Here is a 5,883-nt window from a genome sequence, read left to right on the forward strand (position 1 = left end):
TAATATGCTTTTTTTATCAAGTGGGTAGAGGTGAACCCTTAGCATACTGAAATACGACTATACAAGACAAGATATTTATCTTGTCATTTATTCATATTGTTAATTATTTAGGTATGAACATAAAATGTATACTGTGTTGTTCTGTCAAAACTTTACCTACTTTTACAATATTTCATGGTTTGTAATAAATACAATAAGGCGTATTGAATTCAATTTAACTGAAGAAATGAAAAGAAAGTTGATCTGATCCAGAACAATCCATGCCTTTCATGGAATTGCCAATATTCATATTTTCTATAGTGTGTGTGTGTGTGTGTGTGTGTGTGTGCGCGTGCATGTGTGTGTGCATGCGTGGGTATGCATGGGCATGTGCATGTGCATTTATGTTTCAACAGGAATTTTGTGGAAACGCAGCTAAAACATAACAGCATATTTGTTTTAACTGCCTTTTGGCCTTTTTCAGCTTCTAATGGTGGAACATTGTTATTCAGATTCAAATAAACTATAGACTTCACTATATATTGTATTACCAAATTTGAATGAGTAAAAAACAGTAATATAATAAAAATGACTGAATAGTAGCATGAAAGGCAACAGCAATAAGAGCACAAGCAATGATCCAAATGATAGCAAATGGTCGTAAATAAATTGGTTTAAATAATAATGTTGATAAATTAACAGATTAGTATTTTATTGTGTTTAGGGAAATACAGTGAACTGTCATTAATAGAATATGCCCAGATAGTGCAAGCCGCAATGTATTGGACAGCCACTGGTCCCACTTGTGTAAAAGTTTTTCTTGGTTAAAATGTTCAATGTTAACATTATTATTTTAGGAATGCTACTCACACTTATGGGCCAGATTTACTGGTGAATCAGAGACACTGTGTGTATTAGGTGCAACTTCTTTCCTAGGATAGGATTGTTAATTCCTTGAATCCCTTAATGTTTATAGGTCTCGTTGTTCTGTACACTTCCCAGAAGCAGGGAAAATTCTGAATTTGCCAGTGATGCAGATAATTGATTCAATTAAGGACTTGGGTGGCATAAGTTCCAGGAGGAACTGGATTTCAGGAACAATGACTCCACAGTCAATTTCAGTCTGCTCTAATTAGTTTGAATTCAATTTTGTTCAGGCCAAATGACCTTCCCCCCCAACAGGACCTTAAAGTTGGCATCTTAAAATACTCTTGCGTAACTTGAGACCAACTGTGACTTTACACACCCATAATAAATGAATCTGTCCAAGAACACTGACCTGGATGGCCACCCACAGGAAGGGTCTGAGGGAGAAAAAAGGGAGGAGAGAGAGAGAGCAAGAGAATTAGCAATGGGTTTGTAACCATGGCAACAATGCAAGGTTAGTGTTCTCACCTTGCACCAAGAAGAGCCATTGTTGATTTCCAACATAAAGTACTGTACCAGACACTGCATGCAACCGCCCGCACTTGGTGATATAGAGGCATTTACTACAGGATCCAAAACTTCTTCATGCTATTCTTCACTTACCATTACAGTTGTTCTTATTGCTCCTGTGATGCATACACCATGTAAATGAAAGAAATGACTGTACTGCTCTGGACCCCATTGATTTAGAATTACATTGGAGAGAATGTCCCTGTTCACCCCTGCTGTTTCCCCTGTTTCCTTCCTGATGCAGCTGCTGCTTTCTTCACCATTGTGCTTCATATCACTCTTTATAATTAGATTTGCTGCTTTCAGCACAGCACTTAATTTCTTCTTCAGCCGTGGAGTGAGTCAGCAGTCTCCCCACAGTCTTCATCGCAGTGTTCCAGATGCACTCCATACACAAATGCACACACATGCATGCATAAGCGCATATTAAGACAAACACACACAAACAAAAAAGCTCACACATAACCATACAACTGCCACAGATTCTTCTTTCCCCTCTTTTGTGTTCTTATCTCCCCTCGTCTTGGATAATTAAAATTACAGCCTGTACAGTATTGATTATCATCACTGCCAAGTGTGAAAAAATGTAATTTATTCTTCTTAGACTAATTTTTTAAAAATCTTCTCCTCTCAGATGCACATTGGAGCTGAAGCTGAGCGAACAGAATGTGAATAATTCTCATTGCATGTGAGGTACGCAGGGTGCCATTGTGTGCCTGCCAGCTGAATAGAGCTAGTCCACACACAGCCTGTGGGCTTGTCCATTAGGCCTATTCATTTTTCATTACAACTGCCACATTTTAAACCCTTTTCTGACCTGTGAAGCATTCTATATAATTTCTTAAACTGCAATGCAAGTATAAATAACCTGCACTAACATGGTTTCATAAGACTGCTACATTTCATTGAATTCTAATTCCAGTGAGCTGAGCATGTCAAACAGGGTAACACAGAATTCTCACAAGGCACAATGGGGCAAAAGAGAATTGTGCATTTCATACAAATCACTGGTTCTGACATTACCATTATCACAACTTACTCATTTTTATTTTAAAACTGAACTAACAGGCTAGTTTAAAAAATGTAGTTCCTTAATTTAAAACAGGAAATAAATGGCAGAAGATATTTTGCAAACTCACCAAGTCTAAACAGGATGTGAACTTCAAGAATGAAAGGGTGAAAATGAAGTCACAAAGGCACATTTCAGAACACTGAAACAAGCAAAAGCAACCTCTTTTACCTTAGTTGTGCTGCTAGCAACTCTTCATTCAAATAACAACTGGGAGAGGGGAAGATGAGGGGGAAATGAAAGAAAGAATGAGATGACTGAACAGGTGAGCTGGGTAAAGCAGGATGACTGTGACTTTGATGGAAACACAGACGTGTAAGTTCTCAGACCCACAGCCTACTGTAGTTGGCAGGTGTAAATCAGCATTCATGTTTGTGTTAGAGGCAAATTTTTTCCCTGAAGTACCCCTCCCTTTAAATTTTTTCCAATTAAATTTTAGTTTGCTTTGTTCGCATGACAAAAGTATACAGTAAAATCTTTAGCATAAAATCAATCCTAATTCAATAACTCTAATAGACCCTATTGTCTATATTGTTCTTACTGGACAATAGAGCTGACTTAAGTAATCATTTTGTATGTTGGTTTTGGAAAGCATACATATGGTAGAGAACAACACACCCCAATTTCCTAAAAAAAAAAAAGAATAAAAGGGAGAGGTAAATGTAACTAATAATTTACATGGGTAGGAAATATTTCAGAGGCTGCAGAGAGGTCTAATATCATAGCAAGTGAATTTTTAGATGTTCAACAATGTTGTCCTGTCTAGAGGAAGACATTTGTTCTTTTGTCACAAATTTTAATCTCACATTTGTTTCATACAAACATTTATTTAATAATATTTCAGAATTTTCTTGCTACCCTATTACTGAATAAATTGCACTTGTCATTGTGACATACTGAATCAGTCCATTTAAGATGAAAACAAGTGCAAATATCTTGTTTATGTTTTTCAGTTTTATTGATAAGCTGACTGTCCATTCTTCATGAACCATAGCTGGCTACTAAATGACCTGTGACCTGTCAAGTACCAAGTATTCTGAAGATAATGGCCACCCAGTAGGCTACCTGATAGCAACTATCTTTTACCTGCATGACCGGTATTTTCATGTGCATTTATCGACCTCCTGTATTTTTGTAAACAGGCTTTTGTAAAACTGAGTATAGTTTGTTCTATAATTAATCATTTAATAAATGTGAAGAAAAACAACTGTATGTTTAGTTTTGAAGGCAAAAGAGTATGAACTTCCAACTACATAGCTTATTGTGCTATAGCAATTTTTATCATCCAGAACATAAATTTTGCTTTGAATTTCCAAAGTGTGCATAAACGCTGTGACTATGGTGTCCTGTGGCAACACACAATGAAATTCACAGTCTTCTTTGAGGATGGGTGAAAATAGGAAACTCTAATGCACTAGTGTATTATGTCAACATGCATTACAAAGCACAGGCTGTCAGTCAAAATACTGATTTGAAAGTAAAAGCAGCCCCATGGGCAATGCATCTTGTTTGCCGCCAGTAGTTTGCTTTTCAAGGGTGGCACCCCTAATTTTATGGATTTTTCTAATAATTCAACTCACATCTATGCATAAATAACATTCTCAATTGTTTTCCTATTTTTGTGGTTACTGCAGACTAAAGGCTTAGTACCAAGTGTATTAAACTAATTTTCTGACTTTTAACAGTGCAGCAAGAAAAATTGATATTTCATCCAAACTACAAGTAATTCTTTAAGTATCTTTCCGTGTTTCTGCAGCAGGGTACATTTAGAGGCACAACTAAACCTCTGCAGAAAACAATCCACTCTGATACACAATGATAAAGTTATTGGAGCAAACACAAGGAACACATGAAAGTGAAGCTGGTGCATATTTGCACTTGAGCAACAGTTAATGAAAACTAAATGTAGATAGTTACCCCATTTTACACAACACACAATGCTGCCATCCTGTACCAGACAAGATAATAGCAACATGAGAAGGTCTGATGATGCTAAATTTTCATTAGCATCAGTCAATGTAAGTTCATAACATTGTTTTCAATACAGAGTATATCCTACAATATCTCAGACTTGGTCTTGTATTAATTTCCACCTATGCCCCCTTGTTTTACTGCTATTTTATATCATATTAATGTAAAACTTTATTTTAAAAAGTAAAGTCTGAAACCAGTCCAATCCCCTGTTGCTTAACATGAAATGATTAAGTGTTTCAATTCCTTTTATAATAGTATACCATGTGCTTTTTAAAGAAAGGTGCCATTAACTGGACATGGCAATGTAAATGTATTCTGAAATGATAAAATAATATTGATATATTCATTCCTCCTTGGACAATACATTGGGCAATATATTCTAGCATCCTTTTTGCTGTTTTATCACTACAGCACAATTTCCAGAGCGATAGAGTATTTTTCAAGTTGTGTACATTTTTGCTTCCTGAGCTGGCCCTGAATACAGGCTAGACCATATGATCTTGACATTGCAAATTCAACTTATGCCATTGGTCCATAAAAACCAGGAGTTTTCAATAGAATATATTTGGCTTTGTCATATAAGGGGTGGGAAGGGTTTCCTCAAGTTCAGTACATGAACTCCACCAATGGTTCCCACAGTCTACCAGTTGTCGTCTGAGAGAGACATGCTTCTCATTTGATTAATGCAACCTCTCCCATAGAACTGAATGGTCACTGAGGCATTTGCCTGCCAAAACCAAGCCAAGCTGGATGCCTCAGTTAATGACCATACTATTTCTCCAGGCAGTTTGACGTATTTTAACCCACTGTGAGAAAACGCCTTTAAATTCAGGGAGTTACAATGCACTTTGAATTTTCAAAAAAAAAGACAGAAACCTGGTTCACAATGAAATCTTTAATGGAGTCCAGGATATTTTAAAGGCATAGTTAATTGATCTGGGAAAACTATAGGCCTCATAGTTTTATTTACATCTTTAAATCTTAGAACGCGTCGCTAATACAAGGTTCTAACATTTTTAAAGAGACATCCCTCCAGCCGAGGTTTCATTGAAGGCTATTAGAGTAATTCATTTTGTTTGGCATGTCAATATCAAAGACAGATTAAGATTTTCAATTAGGCTATCTCAGTTAAGGTGCAATTATCAAATATTTCAGAGAGATTTACTCTCCTTGCTGTTCAGTCAGGGGGCCTTTCTCAGTCTTTTTTTGTGATAGCACATCATGTCACACGAGTATCCGTATTTGATGCGGTCCTAAACTGTCTTTCAGTTTTTTGCTATACTGAATGCAATTGTTTTGAATGAAAATCTTTTCCCTGGTTGTGGCGTGGGTCGAGGATGTGTCAGGCAAAGGATGCGACATGCTGCTATGGAAACACTCATATTGTAATGGCGGCTGTCGTCACCCAATGTGTAGTTCACTCC

This window comes from Anguilla anguilla, chromosome 13 (assembly GCF_013347855.1).
Source record: "Anguilla anguilla isolate fAngAng1 chromosome 13, fAngAng1.pri, whole genome shotgun sequence".
NCBI classification, from domain to species: Eukaryota; Metazoa; Chordata; class Actinopteri; order Anguilliformes; family Anguillidae; genus Anguilla; species Anguilla anguilla.